At 38.5% G+C, this 24,291-nt stretch overlaps 1 pseudogene; it reads left to right on the top strand.

Moving 5' to 3' along the window:
• Window positions 1-264: 264 nt before the first annotated feature.
• Window positions 265-21,851, top strand: LOC126672565 (uncharacterized; annotated as a pseudogene).
• The last annotated feature ends 2,440 nt before the right edge of the window (window positions 21,852-24,291 follow it).

The following is a 24,291-nucleotide window of genomic DNA, read 5'->3' as shown; positions in this document are numbered from 1 at the left end:
AAGAAAATACTTACAGAAATATGAATAAGGTAAGTACGTCATTAAGGATGTAACCGACACGTCGTGATTAGTCGCGTACATAAGAGATGAGTCGCGACCCGATGACAACTAAGAATGAGGATTATCAAGGATAATAAATCAATAGAGTATTAAGTGAGGGTTAATCGACACTAGTGATGATCAGAAGGAAGATCACAATTAGTCGTACAAGACGTTGGGATTACGATATCAACGATACGCCTTGAGCCACACTATTTTAGAAAGATGACGAATAGGACAAAAGTGATAATGAGAAGATTCTCAACTACACAACAGCGAGAAGCTACTATGAATAAAATAAATAATCAATTAGCAACAAGTATGAAATCAAAGCTGTAAGTAGAAAGTTAAGAGTTTAAGTAAAAGGAAAAGCTGCGACCAAAACGTACTAATGGACGTCAAGGAAAGTATAAGGACAAGTTAAGATCCCAACAAATTTTATGAAAATTCGAGGACGAATTTTTATAAGGGGGGAAGAATGTAATACCCCAAAAGATTTAATTATTTATTCAGGCCACGTGTCCAGTTTTGACTCGCCAGAGTGGCTATGTAAGAAGAATTTCAGAGAAATTAAAGTAAATAAATTTCAAGTAGATCGGTTTTGGGAAAATTAATTATAAGGAAATTAAGGTTATAGTTCAATTCTAAAGTTAGAATTGGAATTAAGAGGGAAAATGTCAAGAAAAGCTCAAAATAAAGTACATGGACTAAAGTGGTAATTTAGCCACCTTGTGTAGAAAATGGAAATTTATCGATTTAAGCTCGGTCTTAGCGTTTTTGGAAAAATGAAGTTACGGGTATTGTTGGAAAAAACAATTTGAAGGTATTTGGGAAGTCGAGGTGCGACGAAACAGCCCGGAAACGATGTTTCCGGGGTTGTGCGTGTGCTGCACTCGATGTGCGATCGCGCACCGAAGTGTGCGAACGCACACTTGTGGTGTGCGGATGCACACTGAAGTGTGCGAACGCACAGTGTTCTCCTGCGCCCGCACAGTGGGTCCTCAGGGACCAAAATGGACTTTTAGCCCTAATTGAACAGGATTTTAGTATTTTCGAATATTAGACCCTAAAAAACGATTAAGAACCCCGATAATTTAAAAAGTGAAGTTTTAGCTCGACGCTTTACGTGGGCAATGGTAATGAAAAACACTAAAAATAGTATACGTTTCTCGAATACGAGAAATAGAGTTGGATATATCGTGAATAGGATAAAAGAATATCGAGTTCACGAATAATATTAAAAATGAAACTAAACCCTAGAACTTAAAAGAATTATACGTGTAACATACGCAATTGTTATCTAACTATTAAACGTCAATTATTATGAATCAGACGTGTCAGCAAGCGGAGAGGTCAGTAGACGTGGGATAGCGAGGGTATATCATTTCATAGACCACGTCATTGATTGGATTGCGGTCACAGTGAGTTGCACTTTACTTTCGTGTATTATATATTAAAGTTATTTAATATTATATTTCATATATACGTGTATTGTTTACACGCATCGCATTATATACGATTGACTGAAATGTTATATGTTTTATTAAGTTTTTATATACGAGGAACTAGTATGCGATCCGAAGAACTCAGCTACCTATTGGGTGTCAATAGGCTGTGTGATCACCAGTATCGAGTCAGTCTCGAGATGATTTAATACGATATGATATGAAATGACACGATATGAATATGAATTTTAAAGTTGGATAATGAATTCGATACGAGTGAGCACTCGGCTACGGTGTAGTCTGGAGTCCTCGTATCTAGTGAGTTGGACTCACACTTTGGGACTGAGAGATAGGTCGCGATTGACGAGGTAGAGTGTGAGCACTCCCGGGTCGGACTATCTGGATCAGTATGATTTGATTATGTGAAAGTTATGTCGCATGCTAGGATATTAGTTTCGGACGGATCAAATACCTGTTTATATGTTTTACTTTTATATTATTGTTTCCTTGAAATGCGATGCTACGTTTTTATAATTATACCGTTAGTAAATGCGAACTCACTCAGTATTTTCCCAAATACTGACCCTCTCGCCTTTTATGTCTTTCAGGTGCTTAGTATGTGGACCTAGTTAGAAGCCAATTTAGAAGTCCAGAAGTCAGCTGTGTATGTATAGTTTCTGACTTGTGTGAATGCTGCAGTAGTGGTCCCGCGTTGACAGAGTCGTAGCCTAGACAGAAGTACATTTTGATAGTACATATTATATGTTGTCTTGTTTATACGCTTTTGATAGGCTACAGGTAGTATGTTTTGTTCACGGCCCCAGATGCCGGTGATATGTTTTGTTACACTAACTTTTGTATACAGTACCGCGAGGCCAGTTCGTACAGGGTACGGTAACTAGAGCCCGCGAGGTTAACAGAACAGTTAGTGTAAATGTTTGTGTATATATGTTATGTATACTTGCTTCTGTTGCGTTATGTTAATTGTTTATTATTTGCGAAAAATTAATAGTGATTTGAGGCTTGCTACGTGTTCCGGAGCTACCACTCCCGTTCCCTAGCGCCGGTTGCGGCTCAATAGTTTGGGTCGTGACATTTGAGATGAAAATAAGCATGGTAATCGAAACGATTTATTAAAGAGACTTGAGACGCGCCACACTAATATAACGTCACTTTTTACACACACTTTGCGTAATATAAACTAATCATGCTTAGGTAATAGAAACGACACGTTAAAGAGACTTATGATGCGACATACTTATCTAGCGTCAATTTTCACGCCCACTTTGCGTAATATAACCTAACCATGCTTAGGTAATCTGAACGACGCGTTAGATAGACTTGGTACGCGACATATTAATATATTGTCACTTTTTCACGCACACTTTGCGTAACATAACCTAACCATGCTTAGGTAATTGGAACGACGCGCCAAAGAGACTTGAGACACGACATACTAATCTATTGTTACTTTTAACGCACATTTTGGGTACTATAACCTAACCTTATGTAGGTAATCGGAACGGCGCGTTAGAGAGACTTAAGACGCGACATACTAATCTATTGTCATTTTTCAAGCACACTTTGTGTAATATAACCTAATCATGCTTAGGTAATCGGAACAACGCCTTAAAGAGCCTTGAGACGCGACATACTAATCTAGCGTCACTTTTCACGCACACCTTGCGTGATAAAACCTAACCATGCTTAGGTAATCGGAACGACGCGTTAAAGAGAATTGTGACACGAGATAATCATGGTAATCGAAACGACGTGTTAAAGAGACTTGAGACGAAACATACTAATCTAGCGTCACTTTTCACGCAGACTTTGCGTAATATAACCTAACCATGCTTAGGTTATATTAAACCTAGGAACTACTGCGTGAAACATACTAATCTAGCGTCACTTTTTCACGCACACTTTGCGTAATATAACCTAAGCATGCTTAGGTAATTGGAACGACGCGTTAAAGAGACTTGAGACACGACATACTAATCTATTGTTACTTTTCACGCACATTTTGGGTACTATAACCTAACCTTGCTTAAGTAATCGGAAATAGGAGCGTATCGCTATGGACTTTGTGGTTGGTTTACCACGTATCCGGCAGGGGTATGATTTGATTTGGGTGATTATTGACCGTTTGACCAATTCAGCTCACTTCTTACCAATCAAGGTTACATATGCATCTTCGAAGTTGGCACACTTGTACATCGATCGGAATGTTAGTCTCCATGATGTACTAGTGTCAATTGTTTTGGATAAAGGTTTAGTTTTCAGCTCTCGGTTTTGGAAGGCATTATAGGAATCTTTGGGTTCAAGGTAGGATTGCAGTACAACTTTTCATCCTCAGTTTAACGGTCAGTCTGAAGTATCTTGAATGCGTCGTTCTAATTACCTATGCATGGTTAGGTTATATTATGCAAAGTCTGCGTAAAAAGTTACGCTAGATTAGTATGGCGTGTCTAATGTCTTTGTAATGCGGTGTTTTGATTACCATGATTATGTCGCGTCTCAAGTCTCTCAAAAGCGTCGTTCTGACTACCTATGCATGGTTAGGTTATATTACGCAAAGTGTGCGTGAAAAGTGACGCTAGATAAGTATGTCACGTCTCAAGTCTCTTAAATGCGTCGTTCCGATAACCTAAGTATGGTTAGGTTATATTTCGCAAAGGTTGCGTGAAAAATGACCATAGATTAGTATGTCGTGTCTCAAGTCATTTTTAACGCGTCGTTCCGATTACCTAAGCATGGTTAGGTTATTTTACGCAAAGTGTGCGTGAAAAGTGATGCTAGATTAGTATGTCGCGTCTCAAGTCCCTTTAACACGTCATTCCGATTACCTAAGCATGGTTAGGTTATATTACGCAAAGTGTGCACGAAAAGTGACGGAAGATTAGTATGTCGCGTCTCAAGTATTTTTAACGCGTTGTTCCGATTACTTAAGTATGGTTAGGCTATATTTTTCAAAGCGTGCATAAAAAGTGACTCTAGATTAGTATGGCGCGTTTCAACTCTCTTTAACGCGTCGTTTCGATTACTGTGCTTATGTCGCGTCACAAGTGTCTCTAACGCGTCGTTCGGATTACCTAAAGCATGGTTAGGTTATATAACGCAAAGTGTGCATGAAAAGTGACAATCAATTACTATGTCGCATCTTAAGTCTCTTTAACGCGTCGTTCCGATTACCCTTGAATGATTAGGTTTTTTAACGCAAACTGAGCGTGAAAAGTCATGCTAGATTAGTATGTCGTGCCTCAAGTCTCTCTAAACCGTATTCCGATTACATAAGAATGCTTAGGTTATATTACGTAAAGTGTGCGTGATAAGTGACGCTACTAAAGTCTCTTTAACGCGTCGTTCCGATTTCCTAAGAATGGTTAGATTATACAACGCAAAGTTTGCGTTAAAAGTGACGCTAGATTAGTATGTCGTGTCTCAAGTCTCTTTAACGCGTCGTTCCGATAACCTAAGATGGTTAGGTTATACTACGCAAAGTATGAGTAAAAAGTGACGCTAGATTAGTATGCCGCGTCTCAAGTCTCTTTAAAGCGTCGTTCCGATTACCTAAGCATGGTTAGGCTGCATTACGCAAAGTGTGCTTGAAAAGTGACGCTAGATTTGTGTGTTTCGACTCAAGTCTCTTTAACGAGTCGTTCCGATTACCTAAGCATAGTTAGGTAGTGTGCGTGAAAAGTAACGATTGATTAGTATGTCGTGTCTCAGGTCTCTTCAACTCATCGTTCCGATTACCCAAGCATGGTTTAGTTAGATTACGCAAAGTGTGCGTGAAAAGTGACGCTAGATTAGTATGTTGCGTCTCAAGTTTCTTTAATGCGTCATTCTAATTACCTAATCATGGTTAGGTTATATTACGCAAAGTCTGCGTAAAACGTTACGCTAGATTCGTATGGTGTGTCTCAAGTCTCTGTAACGCGTTGTTTTGATTACCATGCTTATGTCGCGTCTCAAGTCTCTCAAACGCGTCATTCCGATTACCTAAGGATGGTTTGGTTATATTACGCAAAGTGTGTGTTAAAAGTGATGCTAGATTAGTATGTCGGGTCTTAAGTCTCTTTAACGCGTTGTTCCGAATACCTAAGCATGGTTAGATTATTTTACGCAAACTGTGCGCGAATAGTGACGCTAGATTAGTATGTCGCGTCTCAAGTCCCTTTAATGCGTTGTTGCGATTACATAAGCATGGTTAGGTTATATTACGCAAAGTGTGCGCGATAAAAGTGTCGCCAGATTAGTATGTCGCGTCACAAGTCTCGTTAATGCGTTGTTACAATTACCTAAGCATGGTTAAGTTATATTACGCAAAGTGTGACGGCAAGATTAGTATGTCGCGTCTCGAGTCTTTTAACGCGTCGTTACGATTACCTAAGCGTGGTTAGGTTATATTTCGCAAAGCATGCGTAAAATGTGACTCTAGATTAGTATGGCGCGTTTCAAGTCTCTTTAACTCGTCGTTTCGATTACTGTGGTTATGTTGCGTCACAAGTGTCTTTAACGCGTCGATTGGATTACCTAAGCATGATTAGGTTATATTTAGCAAAGTGTGCGTGAATAGTGATGCTAGATTAGTATGTTGCGTCTCAAGTTTCTTTAACGCGTTGTTCCGATTACCTAAGCATGGTTAGGTTATATTACGCAATGTGGGAGTAAAACGTGTTGTTAAATTAGTATGGCACATCTCAAGTCACTTTAACGCGTCGTTCCGATAACCTAAGAATGGTTAGGTTATATTACGCAAAGTGTGCGTAAAAAGTGACGCTAGATTAGTGTGGCGCGTTTCAAGTCTCTTTAACGTGTCTTTTCAAGTGTCACTAATGCCTTGTTCTGATTAACTAAGCATGGTTAGGTTATATTACGCAGAGTGTGCGTGAAAAGGGACAATAGTTTAGTATATCGCGTCTCAAGTCCATTTAACGCGTCGTTGCGATTACCTAAGCATTGTTATGTTAGTGCGCGTTAAAATTGTTGCTAGATAGTATATCACGTTACAAGTCTCTTTAACGCGTTGTTACGATTACCTAAGCATGGTTAGGTTATATTACGCTAAGTGTGCGTAAACAATGACGCTAGATTAGTATGGCACGTCTCAAGTCTCTTTAACGCGTCGTTTCGATTACCATGCTTATGTCACGTTACAAGTCTGTCTAACACGTCGTTCCAATGACCTAAGCATGTTTGGGTTATATTACGCAAAAGGTGCGTGAAAAGTGATAATTGAATAGTATGTCGCGTCTCAAGTCTCTTTAACGCGTCGTTCCGATTACCTATGCATGGTTAGGTTATATTACACAAATTGTGCGTGAAAAGTCACGCTAGGTTAGTATGTCGCGTCTTAAGTCTCTTTAACGCGTCGTTCCGATTACCTACACATGATTAGGTCATATTACGCAATGTGTGCGTGAAAATTGTCGCTAGGTTAGTATGTCGTGTCTCAAGTCTCTTTAACGCGTCGTTCCGATTACCTATGCATGGTTAGGTTACACTATGCAAAGTGTGCGTGAAAAGTTACGTTGGATTAGTATGTCGCGTCTCAAATCTCTTTAACGCGTTGTTCCGATTACCTAAGCATGGTTAGGTTATATTACAAAAAGAGTGCATAAAAAGTGAAGCTAGATTATTATGGCGCGTTTCAAGTCTCTTTAACGCGTTGTTTCGGTTACAATGCTTATGTCGCGTTACAAGTGTCTCTAACACGTCGTTCTGATTATCTAAGCATGGTTAGGTTAGATTATGCAGAGTGTGCGTGAATAGTGACGCTAGATTAGTATGTTGCGTCTCAAGTTTCTCTAACCATCGTTCCAATTATCTAAGCATGGTTTGGTTATATTACACAAAGTGTGCGTGAAAAGTGACGCTAGAATAGTATGTCATGTCTCAAGTCTCTTTAACGCGTGTTCCGATTACCAAAGCATTGTTAGGTTATATTACACAAAGTGTGCGTGAAAAGTGACGCTAGATTACTATTTCGCTTCTCAAGTCTCTTTAACTAGTCATTACGATTACCAAAGCATGATATACTACGCAAAGTGTGTGTGAAAATTGACGCTAGATTATTGTGTCGCGTCTCAAGTCTCTTTAACGCGTCGTTCCGATTACCTAAGCATGGTTAGGTAGTGTGCGTGAAAAGTAACGCTAGATTAGTATGTCGCATATCAAGTCTCTTTTACTCGTCGTTCCGATTACCTAAGCATGATTTAGTTATATTACGCAAAGTGTGCGTGAAAAGTGACGCGAAATTAGTATGTCGCGTCTCAAGTCTCTTTAGCTCGTCATTCCGATTACCTAAGCATGGTTAGGTTATATTACACAGAGTCAGCGTAAAAAGTGACGCTAGATTAGTATGGCGCGTCATAAGTCTCTTTAACGCGTCTTTTCGACTACCATACTTATGTCGTGTCACAAGTCTCTCTAACGCGTCATTTTGATTACCTAAGCATGGTTGAGTTATATTACGTAAAGTGTGCGTGAAAAGTGACGCTAGATTAGTATGTCGCGTCACAAGTTTCTCTAACGTGTCGTTCGATTACCATTCTTATGTCGCGTCACAAGTCTCTTTAACGCGTCGTTCCGAATACCAAAGCATGGCTATGTTATATTATGCCAAGTGCGCGTTAAAAGTGTTACTAGATTAGTATGTCGCGTCACAAGTCTCTTTAACGCGTTGTTACGATTACCTAAGCATAATTAGGTTCTATTACGCTAAGTGTGCGTAAAAAATGACGCTAGATTAGTATGGCACGTCTCAAGTCTCTTTAACGCGTCGTTTCGATTACCATGCTTATGTCACGTTACAAGTCTCTTTAATACGTCGTTCCAATTACCTAAGCATGGTTAGGTTATATTATACAAAGTGTGCATAAAAAGTGACGCTAGATTACTATGTCGCGTCTCAAGTCTCATTAACGCGTCCTTCCGATTACCTAATCATAGTTAGGTTATACTACGCCGTTAAAAGTGAAGCTAGATTAGTGTGTCGCGTCTCAAGTCTTTTTAAAGCGTCGTTACGATTACCTAAGCGTGGTTAGGTTATATTTCGCAAAGCATGCGTAAAATGTGACTCTAGATTAGTATGGCGCGTTTCAAGTCTCTTTAACTCGTCGTTTCGATTACTGTGCTTATGTTACGTCACAAGTGTCTTTAACGCGTCGATTGGATTACCTAAGCATGATTAGGTTATATTTAGCAAAGTGTGCGTGAATAGTGATGCTAGATTAGTATGTTGCGTCTCAAGTTTCTTTAACGCGTTGTTCCGATTACCTAAGCATGGTTAGGTTATATTACGCAATGTGGGAGTAAAACGTGTTGCTAAATTAGTATGGCGCGTCTCAAGTCACTTTAACGCGTCGTTCCGATAACCTAAGAATGGTTAGGTTATATTACGCAAAGTGTGCGTAAAAAGTGACGCTAGATTAGTGTGGCACGTTTCAAGTCTCTTTAACGTGTCTTTTCAAGTGTCTCTAATGCCTTGTTCTGATTAACTAAGCATGGTTAGGTTATATTACGCAGAGTGTGCGTGAAAAGGGACAATAGTTTAGTATATCGCGTCTCAAGTCCATTTAACGCGTCGTTGGGATTACCTAAGCATTGTTATGTTAGTGCGCGTTAAAAGTGTTGCTAGATAGTATATCACGTTACAAGTCTCTTTAACGCGTTGTTACGATTACCTAAGCATGGTTAGGTTATATTACGCTAAGTGTGCGTAAACAAGGACGCTAGATTAGTATGGCACGTCTCAAGTCTCTTTAACGCGTCGTTTCGATTACCATGCTTATCTCACGTTACAAGTCTGTCTAACACGTCGTTCCAATTACCTAAGCATGTTTAGGTTATATTATGCAAAAGGTGCGTGAAAAGTGATAATTGATTAGTATGTCGTGTCTCAAGTCGCGTCGTTCCGATTACCTATGCATGTTTAGGTTATATTACACAAATTGTGCGTGAAAAGTCACGCTAGGTTAGTATGTCGCGTCTCAAGTCTCTTTAACGCGTCGTTCCGATTACCTACACATGATTAGGTTATATTACGCAATGTGTGCGTGAAAATTGTCGCTAGGTTAGTATGTCGTGTCTCAAGTCTCTTTGACGCGTCGTTCCGATTACCTAAGCATGGTTAGGTTACATTATGCAAAGTGTGCGTGAAAAGTTACGCTGGATTAGTATGTCGCGTCTCAAATCTCTTTAACGCGTTGTTCCGATTACCTAAGCATGGTTAGGTTATATTACGCAAAGAGTATATAAAAAGTGAAGCTAGATTATTATGGCGTGTTTCAAGTCTCTTTAACGCGTTGTTTCGGTTACAATGCTTATGTCGCGTTACAAGTGTCTTTAACGCGTCGTTCTGATTATCTAAGCATGGTTAGGTTAGATTATGTAGAGTGTGCGTGAAAAGTGACGCTAGATTAGTATGTCGCGTCTCAAGTTTCTCTAACCATCGTTCCAAGTATCTAAGCATGGTTAGGTTATATTACACAAAGTGTGCGTGAAAAGTGACACTAGAATAGTATGTCATGTCTCAAGTCTCTTTAACGCGTGTTCCGATTACCAAAGCATTGTTAGGTTATATTACACAAAGTGTGCGTGAAAAGTGACGCTAGATTACTATGTCGCTTCTCAAGTCTCTTTAACTAGTCGTTACGATTACCAAAGCATGATATACTACGCAAAGTGTGTGTTAAAAGTGACGCTAGATTATTGTGTCGCGTCTCAAGTCTCTTTAACGCGTCGTTCCGATTACCTAAGCATGGTTAGGTAGTGTGCGTGAAAAGTAACGCTAGATTAGTATGTCGCATCTCAAGTCTCTTTTACTCGTCGTTCCGATTACCTAAGCATGATTTACGTATATTACGCAAAGTGTACGTGAAAAGTGGCGCGAAATTAGTATGTCGCGTCTCAAGTCTCTTTAGCTCGTCATTCCGATTACCTAAGCATGGTTAGGTTATATTACACAGAGTCAGCGTAAAAAGTGACGCTAGATTAGTATGGCGCGTCATAAGTCTCTTTAACGCGTCTTTTCGACTACCATACTTATGTCGCGTCACAAGTCTCTCTAACGCGTCATTTTGATTACCTAAGCATGGTTGAGTTATATTGCGTAAAGTGTGCATGAAAAGTGACGCTAGATTAGTATGTCGCGTTACAAGTTTCTCTAACGTGTCGTTCGATTACCATTCTTATGTCGCGTCACAAGTCTCTTTAACGCGTCGTTCCGAATACCAAAGCATGGCTATGTTATATTATGCCAAGTGCGCGTTAAAAGTGTTACTAGATTAGTATGTCGCGTCACAAGTCTCTTTAACGCGTTGTTACGATTACCTAAGCATAATTAGGTTATATTACGCTAAGTGTGCGTAAAAAATGACGCTAGATTAGTATGGCACGTCTCAAGTCTCTTTAACGCGTCGTTTCGATTACCATGCTTATGTCACGTTACAAGTCTCTTTAACACGTCGTTCCAATTACCTAAGCATGGTTAGGTTATATTATACAAAGTGTGCATGAAAAGTGACGCTAGATTACTATGTCGCGTCTCAAGTCTCATTAACGCGTCCTTTCAATTACCTAAGCATGGTTAGGTTAAACTACGCCGTTAAAAGTGAAGCTAGATTAGTGTGTCCCGTCTCAAGTCTCTTTAACACGTCGTTCCGATTACCTAAGCATGGTTAGGTAGTGTTAGTGAAAAGTGACGTTAGATTATAGTATGCCGCGTCTCAAGACTCTTTAACTCGTCGTTCCGATTACGTAAGCATGGTTAAGTTATATTACGCAAAGTGTGCGTGAAAAGTGATACTAGATTAGTATGTCGAATCTCAAGTCTCTTTAACTCGTCGTTCCGATTACCTAAGCATGGTTAGGTTATATTACGCAAAGTAAGCGTAAAAATTGACGCTAGATTAGTATGGCGCGTCACAAGTCTCTCTAAAGGTGTCGTTCTGATTACCTATGCATGGTTGAGTTATATTACGTAAAGTGTGCATGAAAAGTGACGTTAGATTAGTATGTCGCGTCACAAGTTTCTCTAACGCATCGTTCAGATTACCTAAGCATCATTAGGCTATATTACGCAAAGTGTGCGTGAAAAATGATGCTAAATTAGTATTTCGCATCTCAAGTCTCTTTAATGCGTCGTTCCAATTACCTAAGCATGGTTAGGTTATATTATGCAAAGTCTGTGTAAAAAGTGACACTGGATTAGTATGGCGGGTCTCAAGTCTTTTTAACGCGTCGTTTTGATTACCAAGCTTATGTCGCGTCACAAGTCTCTATAACGCGTCGTTCTGATTACCTAAGCATGGTTGAGTTATATTATGCAAAGAGTGTGTGAAATTCGGCTCTAGATTAATATATCGCGTCACCAGTCTCTTTCCGATTATCTAAGCATGGTAAGGTTATATTACGCAAAGTGTGCGTGAAAAGTGACGCTAAATTAGTATGTCGCATCTCAAGTCCCTTTAACGCGTCGTTTTGATTACCTAAGCATGGCAGGTTATATTACACAAAGTGTGCGTGAAAAGTGACGCTAGATTAGTATGTCGCGTCTCAAGTCTCTTTAACGCGTGTTCCGATTACCTAAGCATGGTTAGGTTATATTACGCAGAGTGTGCGTGAAAAGTGATGCTATATTAGTATGTCGTGTCTCAAGTCTCTTTAACGCGTCGTTCCAATTACCAAAGCATGGCTATGTTATATTATGCCAAGTGCTCGTTAAAAGTGTCACTAGATTAGTATGTCGCGTCACAAGTCTCTTTCACGCGTTATTACGATTACCTAAGCATAGTTAGGTTATATTACGCTAAGTGTGCGTAAACAATGACGCTAGATTAGTATGGAACGTCTCAAGTCTCTTTAACGCGTCGTTTCGATTACCATGCTTATATCATGTTACAAGTCTCTCAAACACGTCATTCCAATTACATAAGAATGTTGGGGTTATATTACGCAAAAATTTTGTATGAAGTGACAATAAATTTGTTTGTCGCGTCGCAAGTCTCTTTAACTTGTCGTTCCGATTACCTAAGTATGGTTAGGTTAGACTACGCAAAGTGTGCGTGAAAAGTGAAGCGAGATTAATGTGTCTCGTCTCAAGTCTCTTTAACGCGTCGTTCCGATTACATAAGCATAGTTAGGTAGTGTGAGTGAAAAGTGATGCTTGATTACAGTATGTCGCGTCTCAAGACTCTTTAACTTGCCGTTCCGATTACCTAAGCATGGTTAAGTTATATTACGCAAAGTGTGCGTGAATAGTGACGCTAGATTAGTATGTCGCGTCTCAAGTCTCTTTAACTCGTCGCTCCGATTACCTAAGCATTGTTAGGTTATATTATGCAAATTCTGCGTAAAAAGTGACGTTAGATTAGTATGATAAGTCTGAAGTCTCTATAACGCGTCGTTTCGATTACCATGCTTATGTCGCGTCACAAGTCTCTCTAACGCGTCGTGGCGATTACCTAAGCATGGTTGAGCTATATTAGGCAAAGTGTGCGTGAAAAGTAACACTAAATTAGTATGTCGCGTCACAAGTCTCTCTAACGCGTCGTTCCGATTACCTAAGCATGGTTAGGTTATATTACGCAAAGTGTGCTTGAAAAGGGACGCTATTTTAGTATGTCGCGTCTCAAGTCACTTTAATGCGTCGTTCCGATTACTTAAGCATGGTTAGGTTATATTACGGAAAGTTTGCGTGAAAAGCGACAATAGATTAGTATGTCGTGTCTAAAGTCACTTTAACGCGTCGTTTTGATTACCATGCTTATGTCCCGTCACAAGTCTCGCTAACGCGTCGTTCCGATTACCTAAGCATGGTTAGGTTATATTATGCAAAGTGTACGTGAAAAGTGAAAATAGATTAGTATGTTGCGTCTCAGGTCTCTTTAACGCATCGTTCTGATTACCTACGCATGGTTATGTTATATTACGAAAAGAGTGCGTGAAAAGTGACGCTAGATTAGTATGTCGCGTCTCAAGTCTCTTTAACGCGTCGTTCTAATTACCTAAGCAAGGTTAGGTTATTTTACGCAAATTGTGCGTGAAAAGTGACGCTAGATTAGTATGTCGCGTCTCAAGTATCTTTAACGCTCGTTCCGATTACCTATACATGGTTAGGTTATATTGCGCAATATGTGTGTGAAAACTGTCGCTAGGTTAGTTTGTCGCATCTCAAGTCTCTTTAACGCGTCATTCTGATTACCTAAGCATGGTTAGGTTACATTACACAAAGTGTGCGTGAAAAGTGACATTAGATTAATATGGCGCGTTTCAAGTCTCTTTAACGCATCGTTTCGATTACCATGCATATGTCGTGTCACAAGTGTCTCTAACGTGTCGTTCTGATTATCTAAGCATGGTTACGATAGATTACACAAAGTGTGTGAAAAGTGACGCTAGATTAGTATGTCGCGTCTCAAGTCTCTCTAACCATCGTTCCAATTATCTAAGCATGGTTAGGTTATATTATGCAAAGTGTGCGTGAAAAGTGACGCTAGAATAGCATGTCAGGTCTCAAGTTTCTTTAACGTGTGTTCCGATTACCAAAGCATGGTTAAGTTATATTACACAAAGTGTGCGTGAAAAGTGACGCTAGATTACTATGTCGCTTCTCAAGTCTCTTTAACTAGTCGTTACGATTACCTAAGCATGGTTAGATTATACTACGCAAAGTGTGCGTGAAAAGTGAAGCTAGATTAGTGTGTCGTATCTCCAGTCTCTTTAACGCGTCGTTCCGATTACCTAAGCATGGTAAGGTAGTGTGCGTGAAAAGTGATGCTATATTATAGTATGTCGCGTCTCAATTCTGTTTAACTCGTCGTTCAGACTACCTAAGCATGGTTAATTTATATTACGCAAAGTGTGCGTGAAAAGTGACGCTAGATTAGTATGTCGTGTCACAAGTCTATCTAACGCGTCGTTTCGATTACCTAAGTATGGTTAGGTTATATTACGTAAAGTGTGCGTGAAAAGTGACGCTAGATTAGTATGTTGCGTCTCAAGTCACTTTAAGGCGTCGTTCTGATTACCTAAGCATGGTTAGGTTATATTACGCAAAGTGTGCGTGAAAAGTGACAATAGATTAGTATATCGCATCTCAACTCTCATTAACGCGTCGTTATGATTACCTACGCGTGGTTAGGTTATTTTACACAAAGTTTGCGTGAAAAGTTACGCTAGATTAGTATGTCGCGTCGCAAGTCCCTTTAACGCGTGTTCCGATTACTTAAGCATGGTTAGGTTATATTACGCAAAGTGTGCATGAAAAGTGAACCTAGATTAGTATTTCGCGTCTCAAGTCTCTTTAACGCATCGTTCCGATTACCAATGCATGGTTATGTTATGAATGCCAAGTGCGCGTTAAAAGTGTCACTAGATTAGTATATCGCATCACAAGTCTCTTTAACGCTTTGTTACGATTACCTAAGCATGGTTAAGTTATATTATTCGGAACGACGCGTTAACGAGACTTGAAACGCGCCATACAAATCTAGCATCACTTTTTATGCAGAATTTGCGTAATATAACCTAACCATGCTTAGGTAATTGCAACGACGAGTTAAATAGACTTGAGAAGTGACATACTAATCTCTTGTCACTTTTCACGCACACTTTGCGTAATATAACCTAACCATGCTTAGGTAATTGGAACACGCGTTAAAGAGACTTGCGACGCGACATACTAATCTAGCGTCACTTTTCACGCACACTGTACGTAATATAACCTAACCATGCTTAGGTAATCGGAACACGCATTAAAGAGACTTGAGACCCGACATACTAATCTAGCGTCACTTTTCACGCACACTTTGCGTAAAATTACCTAACCATGCTTTAGTAATCGAAACGACGTGTTATAGACACGTGTGACGCGACATAATGTTGCGGATGGGCTAGGACTCCAAAAGCTTGAAGATGCTAATTTTGATGGGCTTGATGAAGAGGGCAGAATGCATATCCAAGATCTGTTGAGTTTATCCCAAGGACCAATTACAAGGTCACGGGCCAAGAAGCTTCAAGAGACCTTAAATGGTTATATACAAGGCTGGACTAATCTTCAAACTTATTCAAATGAAGATTCTGAAGAATGGGCTTTGTATAACATACTTAAAGCCCATATTCAAGACTAGGGTTTATTATTTCGAATTTTACTTATTTACAAGTATGCCATTGGTGGCTGAGACATTATAAATACTTTGTTTTAGGGTTTTACAATCAGATGATGATATATTGATATTTGTTTCATAGAAACCCTTGTTTTATTCTTGTATTCATATTGAATGCTTTCAACTTATCAAAGATCTGATCAATCTTTGTGGCGTGCTAGTAATTAGGATTTAAAAGATTTAATCTTTTAGGTTCTATTTACACTTGATCTTTATAATCTGATCTAGAGTGATCCTAGGGTTTTGAATCAGATAGGTATTGGGTTTTTAGGTTAGTGATTATACGGGTTCTTGGGCATTGCATCAAGGGTTCGTATAGCCTATCGCTGAAGGTTCGTATCATTTGGTATCAGAGCTTTGGCTCTTGAAAATCAGGTTGGTTATCCATTTATTTCATGTGTTTGATTTAGTGTTCTTGTTCTTAAATTTGATGTTTAAAGAAAAAAAAACAAAAAAAAAGAGAGAAAAGGAATCTGAAATTCTGTTCTTGAAATTTCAGATCAAAAAAAAAAAGAGAAAAATAAATGTACAAAAAAAAAGGGAGAAAAGGTATCTGAAATCTTGAGAAAGTTATAAGGTCTTTTGTTGGTTTTGATATTTGTGAGTTTGATTGCAAAAATTAATGTGTGCAAGTGAAGTGGTGGAAATCAAGAGCATTAAAGGGGTTATTAATTGGCAAATCAGTTCTGAATTTTTTTTCTAATCTAAAGGGGATTTGTATTGAGTTTAAGGCTGTTTTAAGTGATTTATTTGAGAAATTCGAATTTGAAAAGATTGACACCATATAAGATCTTTTCAAATCAGATTAAAGTTTTCTAGGCTTTCTTTGATTACTTTCCAAATTGCTTTTTTTACCTTTTTTTTTCTTTCTTGTTTCCTAGACATATTCTTGCATCTAGATATTTCTTTTATTTGTCTTTTGATTCCATTTGAGTTTTCTTTTCTTTCAATTCTGTTTTCTTTGATCTGGATACACATTTGCTGTTTTCTTGATATATATTGCGTTTTTGCTTCTTAAGTATTAGTATTTCATAAGGTTTGGTTGGAAATTTGTAGTTGAACTGATTCACATAAGAATACTTGATATAAAGCTTGAGTGGTGTGAGTTAAGCCTTGTGAGATCATTACTTTTGTGTGTTAAACACGAGTGAACAACCCCATCTTTTGAGTGCAAACACGTGAGGGAGTGTGTGACGAATCTGTTTGCTCTTAACTTTTTTTTTTGTTTTGTTTTGCTATTCTGCCATCTTTTTTTTTCAGGGTCACTATGTCAAGTGGATCAACGGGTGAACGAGTTGGTGATGATACAACTAGGTTACCTCATGAAGGTATTCCTTTAGCACAATTTCAAGAAAATGAAAGAGTACAAAGGAGTATGGCTAATCTGGTTGAAAGATTAGAAAGAATGGAGCTTAATAATCAGACTTTGCAAGAGCAACTTGCTGCAATTGCTGGGGCAGTAGGTGCAAATCGACAAGAAGTGAGGGAAAGTGCTCCAAATTTGGGTGTAAATTCAATAAATGGGAGAGCTAATGTACCTAATGTGGGAGTGAACATGGGAGTTCATACTAATGGGCATCATCAACATGTTGATTATGACGATTATCATGAGTTTGGTCGGCATGAACCTAACTTAGGTAGAGCATTTGTTGCTGGTCCCGGTGCGAGGAGAAACCCTAATATTGGTTGAGGCAATCCAGATGGTCATTATGGTGGAAATTGGCATAATAATCACGATGATGTGGACACAAACCTAGGTAGCATCAAATTTCAAATTCCTAATTTTGCCGGTAAGACTAACCCTGAAGCCTATTTGGAGTGGGAGAAAAGGGTAGATCTCATTTTTTATTGCCATAATTTTTCTGATGAGAAGCAAATGAAGTTAATGGTTAGTCATTTTACTGAATATGCCATTATGTGGTATGAACAAATGGTAATAGCTCGGCGCAGAAGCGGAGAAAATGCTATTAATAGTTGGGTAGCTCTTAAGGATGTGATGAAAAGAAGATTTGTACCTTTATATTATCAAAGAGAGTTGTATAAAAAACTTCAATACTTAAGACAAGGTACAAAGAATATTGAGGATTACTTTAAGGAAATGGAGATGTTAATGGTTTGGTTAGGCTAGATTTACATGAGGAAATGGAAGCAACCATGTCTCGTTTTCTTAGAGGAGTGAATAAGGAGATTGCTGACCGGGTTGAATTAAACCATTATAGAGAGATTGAAGAGATGGTGCATCTCGCCATCAAGATTGAGAAGCAATTAAAACCAAACTGGACAGCCAAATCTAATTGGACATCAAATGCAAATTCCAATTCGAATTGGGGTGCTACTTCAAATTCAAAACCTAATTGGGGTGGATCTTCAAAGAGCGGACAATTTGATTCTAACAAATATGTTTTGCAAGATTCTAAGCAAAAAGGAGTGGCAGATCCAAAGAGTTCATTCAAATATGAGACACCTATGGTAAGAAACCGAGATATAAAATGTTTCAAGTGCCTAGGTAATGGTCATATCGCTTAACAATGTCCAAATCGAAGAGCAATGGTGCTCAAAGATCACGGTGATATTGAGAGTAAAAGTGACGAAAGTGATAATGAAGAGATTCCATCACTAGAAAATTGTCGTGATATGGTATTGAAGAACCAATGCGAGGCTATTTGCTGGTTGCTAGACGTACACTTAGTGTACAAATGAAGGATGGAAATGACTTAGAGCAGCAAAGGGACAACATTTTTCACACAAGATGCCATGTACAAGGTAAGATTTGCAACCTTATTATTGATAGTGGTAGCTGTACTAATGTTGCTAGTATTGCTATGGTTCAAAAGTTAAATTTGAATGTCATACCTTATCCTAGACCATATAGATTGCTTTGGCTTAATAATTGTGGTGAGATTAAAGTGACTAAACATGTTATTGTACCATTCACAATTGGTAGATATTCTGATGAGGTGCTATATGATGTAGTACCAATGCATGCTGGACATATCTTATTAGGTAGACCATGGCAATTTGATCGAAAATCTACACATGATGGTTTCCTTAATAGATATAGTTTTAGAAAGGATGGAAGAAAGGTTACATTAACACCTCTTTCTCCTAAGGATGTGTATGATGATCAGTGCAAAATTGAGAGAGAAAGAGCTGAAACTGAAATTAGCAAATGTATTGACGAATCACTAAAGAGTGATAAAAAAATGGTATTCAATCAAGTGAGAAATCAAAACACAACAGGGGTAGCTTTTTAGCTAGAGAAGGCGAAATTAGGCATGCATTACATTCTAATAGGGTAGTGTTTGTGGTTACTTACAAGGATATATATTTGAACACTTCTGATCTTGATCTTGCCTTGCCAAGAGAATTTTGTGATTTGTTGCAGGAATTTGATGACGTTTTTCCCGATGATATGCCAAGTGGTTTACCACCTGAAAGAGGCATTGAGCATCAAATTGATTTTGTACCCGGGGCTACCATACCAAATAGACCAGCCTATAGAAGTAACCCTGAAGAGACAAAGGAACTTCAAAGGCAAGTGGATGATTTAATGGAAAAAGGGTATGTTAAAGAGAGCTTAAGTCCATGTGCAGTTCCTGTGATTCTGGTTCCAAAAAAAGATGGCACGTGGAAAATGTGTGTGGATTGTCGTGCAATTAATAAGATAACGGTAAAGTATCGTCATCCTATCCCTAGGTTAGATGATATGTTTGATGAATTGCATGGTGCATGTGTTTTTACTAAGATTGATTTACGATCTGGTTATTATCAAATTCGCATGAAAAATGGGGATGAGTGGAAAACTGCCTTTAAGCCCAAGTATGGGCTGTATGAGTGGCTAGTTATGCCATTTGGGCTTACAAATGCACCTAGTACATTCATGAGATTGATGAACCATGCCTTGCGTGAATTTCTTGGTAAATTTGTGGTTGTATATTTTGATGATATTTTTGTTTACTCCAAGTCTGATTCTGATCATATAATCCATGTTAGGGCTGCTTTAGAAGTTCTTCGAAAAGAAAAGTTGTTCGGCAATCTGAAGAAGTGTAGTTTTTGTTTAGATCGAGTCAATTTTCTTGGATTTATTGTTAGTTCTAATGGTTTGGAGGTTGATACTGAAAAGGTGAAAGCTATTCATGAATGGCCAAAACCAACTAATGTGAGTCAAGTAAGGAGTTTTCATGGATTGGCTAGCTTTTACAGGCGTTTCATTAAAGATTTTAGTACTTTAGCTGCACCTTTGATTGAATTAGTCAAGAAAAATGCTGCTTTTAATTGGGGTGATGCACAAGAACATGCTTTTACATTACTTAAAGAAAAATTGTGTAGTGCACCTTTGTTAGTTTTGCCTAATTTTGATAAGATCTTTGAGATTGAATGTGATGCAAGTGGCGTTGGAAATGGGGCTGTATTGATGCAAGAGGGGCGTCCAATTTTCTTCTTTAGTGAGAAACTAAATGGGACAGCCTTGAATTACCCAACATATGACAAGGAGTTGTTTGCCTTGGTACGCGCACTTCAGACATGGCAGCACTACTTGTGGCCTAAGGAGTTCGTGATTCACACATATCATGAATCCTTGAAACATCTAAAAGGGCAAGATAAGTTGAATCGAAGACATGCTAAATGGATGGAGTTTGTCGATACCTTTCCTTATGTCATCAAGTACAAGAAAGGTAAAGAAAATGTGGTTGTTGATGCACTTTCAAGAAGGTATGCACTTCTTAATACTCTTGATTCTAAATTGTTAGGTTTTGAGTATATTAAGGATTTGTACAAAGATGATATTGATTTTCGCAATGTGTATGGAACCTTATTAATGGGAATGCATTTGATGATTTTTATGTTTTTGACGGATTTTTGTTTAAAAAGAACAGGTTGTGTGTGCCTAGTTGTTCTTTGCGTTTGTTGTTGATAAACGAGGCACATAGTGGTGGACTGATGCGTCACTTTGGGGTTAGTAAGACTTATGCTATTATTTGTGATCATTTGTTTTGGCCTGGCATGAAACGAGATGTTAATAAAGTGTGTAGTAAATGAATGTTTGCATGCAAGCTAAGTCCAAACTGAAACCTCATGGATTATATGCACCTTTACCCATACCTGATATGCCTTGGACATATTTGTCTATGGACTTTGTACTTGGTTTGCCAAGAAATAGGAAGGGTAAGGATAGTATTTTTGTTGTGGTTGATCGTTTTAGCAAGATGGAACACTTTATACCATGCCATAAAACTGATGATGCATGTCATATTGCTGATTTGTTCTTTCGGGAAGTTGTGCGTTTACATGGAATACCTAGGACAATTGTCAGTGATAGGGATACAAAATTTCTACTACTTGCCATCCACAAACAGATGGGCAAACTGAGGTGGTTAATAGAACCATGGTGCAATTTCTTCGCTCTTTAATTTCTAAGAATTTAAAATCTTAGGAGGATTTATTACCATATGTCGAATTTGCATATAACAGGGCTGTTCATAGCACTACACACATTTCACCATTTGAAATTGTGTATGGTTTTAATCCGTTGTCCCCAATTGATTTAATTTCTTTGCCTATGACTAACCTTGTTAGTGCAGATGGTGTTTCTAAGGCTGATTTGGTTCAAAAGATGCACAAACAGGTGAAAGAAAGAATTGAGAAGCAAAATAAAAACGTGGCTAGGCGAACGAATAAAGGAAAAAGGCGCATTATTTTCCAACCTGGTGATTCGGTTTGGCTTCATTTTCGAAAGGAGAGGTTTCCAAACCAACGAAAGTCAAAATTGAGTCCAAGGGTAGATGGTCCATTTCAAGTGCTGGAAAGAATCAATGACAATACCTACAAGATTGATTTAAAGGGTGAGTATAATGTTAGTGGTACATTCAATGTTGCTGACTTAACTCCTTTTGATGTAGGCGATGAGCTTGATTCGAGGACGAATCATCCAAAAGAAGGAGGGAATGATACGGATGGGCTAGGACTCCAAAAGCTTGAAGATGCTAATTTTGATGGGCTTGATGAAGAGGGCAGAATGCATATCCAAGATCCGTTGAGTTTATCCCAAGGACCAATAACAAGGTCACGGGCCAAGAAGCTTCAAGAGACCATAAATGGTTATATACAAGGCTGGGCTAATCTTCAAACTTATTCAAATGAAGATTATGAAGAATGGGCTTTGTATAACATACTTAAAGACCATATTCAAGACTAGGGTTTATTATTTCGAATTTTACTTATTTACAAGTATGCCATTGGTGGTTGAGACATTATAAAAAACTTTGTTTTAGGGTTTTACAATCGGATGATGATATATTGATATTTGTTTCATAGAAACCCTTGTTTTATTCTTGTATTCATTTTGAATGCTTTTTACTTATCAAAGATCTGATCAGTCTTTGTGGCGTGCTAGTAATTAGGATTTAAAAGACTTAATCTTTTAGGTTATGTTTAGACTTGATCTTTATAATCTGATCTAGAGTGATCCTATGGTTTTGAATCAGATAGGTATTGGGTTTTTAGGCTAGTGATTATACGGGTTCTTGGGCATTGCATCAAGGGTTCGTATAGCCTATCGCTGAAGGTTCGTATCACATAAGCATGGTAATCGAAATGACGTGTTAAAGAGACTTGTAGTATCACATACTAATCTATTGTCACTTCTCATGCACACTTTGCGGAATATAACCTAACCATTCTTTGGTAATCGGAACGATGTGTTAGAGAGACTTGTAACGTGATATAACATTGGTAATCAAAACACCGCGTTAAAGAGACTTGAGACACGCCATACTTATCTAGCGTCACGTTTTACGCACACTTTGTGTCATATAACTTAACCATGCTTAAGTAATCGTAACAATGCGTTAAAGAGACTTGTCACTCGATATACTAATCTAGTGACACTTTTAACGCGCATTTGGCGTAATATAACATAACCATGCTTAGGTAATCGGAGAAATGAGACGCATCATACTAATCTATTGTCATTTTCATGCACACTATGCGTAATATAACCTAACCATGCTTAGTTTATCAGAACAACGCGTTAGAGACACTTGTTACGCGACATAAGCATGGTAATCAAAAAGACGCGTTAAAGAGACTTGAAACTCGCCATACTAATCTAGCGTCACCTTTTACACTCACATTGCTTAATATAACCTAACCATGCTTAGGTAATTGGAACGACGCGCCATTCTAATTTAGCATCACTTTTGACTCACACTTTGCGTAATATAAGCAAACCATGCTTAAGTTATCGGAACTACGCGTTAAAGAGACTTGAGACGCGACATAATAATCTAGCGTCACTATTCACGCACTCTTTGCGTAATATAACCTAACCATGCTTAGGTAATAAAAACGACGCTTTAAAGCGACTTGAGAGGCGACATACTAATCTATTTTCACTTTTCACGCACACTTAGCGTAATATAACCTAACCATGCTTAGGTAATCGGAACGCCGCGTTAAAGAGATTTGTGACGCGACATAACATTGGTAATCGAAACAAAGCGTTAAAGAGACTTGAGATGCGACATACTAATCAATTGTCACTTTTCACGCACACTTTGCGTAATATAACATAACCAAGCCTTAGGTAATCGGAACGACTCATTAAAGAGACCTAAGAAGTGACATACTAATCTAGCGTCAGTTTTCACACACACTTTGCGTAATATAACCTAACCATGTTTAGGTAATCGATACGACGCGTTAGAGATACTTGGGACGCGACATAATTACGGTAGCGACATACTAATCTAGCAACACTTTTCACGCACACTTTCTGTAATATGACCTAACCATGCTTAGGTAATAGGAACGACGCATTAAATAGAATTGAGACGCAACATATTAATCTATTGTCATTTTTCACGCACATTTCACGCACACTTTGCGCAACATAACCTAACCATGCTTAGTTAATTAGAACGACGTGTTCGAGACACTTGTTACGCGACATAAGCATGGAAATAGAAAAGACGCGTTAAAGAGACTTGAAACAGGCCATACTAATCTAGCGTCACTTTTTACACACACTTTGCGTAATATAACCTAACCATTATTAGATAATCGGAACGACGCGTTAAAGTGACTTGAGACGCGACATACTAATTTAGTGTCACTTTTTATTCACACTTAGCGTAATATAAACTAACCATGCTTAGGTAATCGGAACTACGCATAAAAGAGACTTGAGACGAGACATATTAATCTAGCGTCACTATTCACGAACACATTGAGTAATATAACTTAACCATGCTTAGGTAATCGGAACGACGCGTTAATGAGACTTGAGATGTGACATACTAATCCATTTTCACTTTTCATGCACACTTTGTGTAATATAACCAAACCATGCTTAGGTAATCGGAACGACGCGATAAAGAGACTTGTGACGTGCCATAAGCATGGTAATCGAAACAACGCATTAAATAGACTTGAGACGTGTCCTACTAATCTATTGCACTTTTCACGCACACTTTTCGTAATATAACCTAACCATGATTAGGTAATCGGGCCGACGCCTTAAAGAGACTTGAGACGCGATATACTAGTCTAGCGTCACTTTTCACTCACACTTCGCGTAAAATAACCTATCCAGGCTTATGTAATAGGAACAACGCGTTAGAGAGACTTGAGATGCG

Source organism: Mercurialis annua, linkage group LG3 (assembly GCF_937616625.2).
Source record: "Mercurialis annua linkage group LG3, ddMerAnnu1.2, whole genome shotgun sequence".
NCBI classification, from domain to species: Eukaryota; Viridiplantae; Streptophyta; class Magnoliopsida; order Malpighiales; family Euphorbiaceae; genus Mercurialis; species Mercurialis annua.
This window is presented reverse-complemented; position numbering and strand designations above follow the sequence as displayed.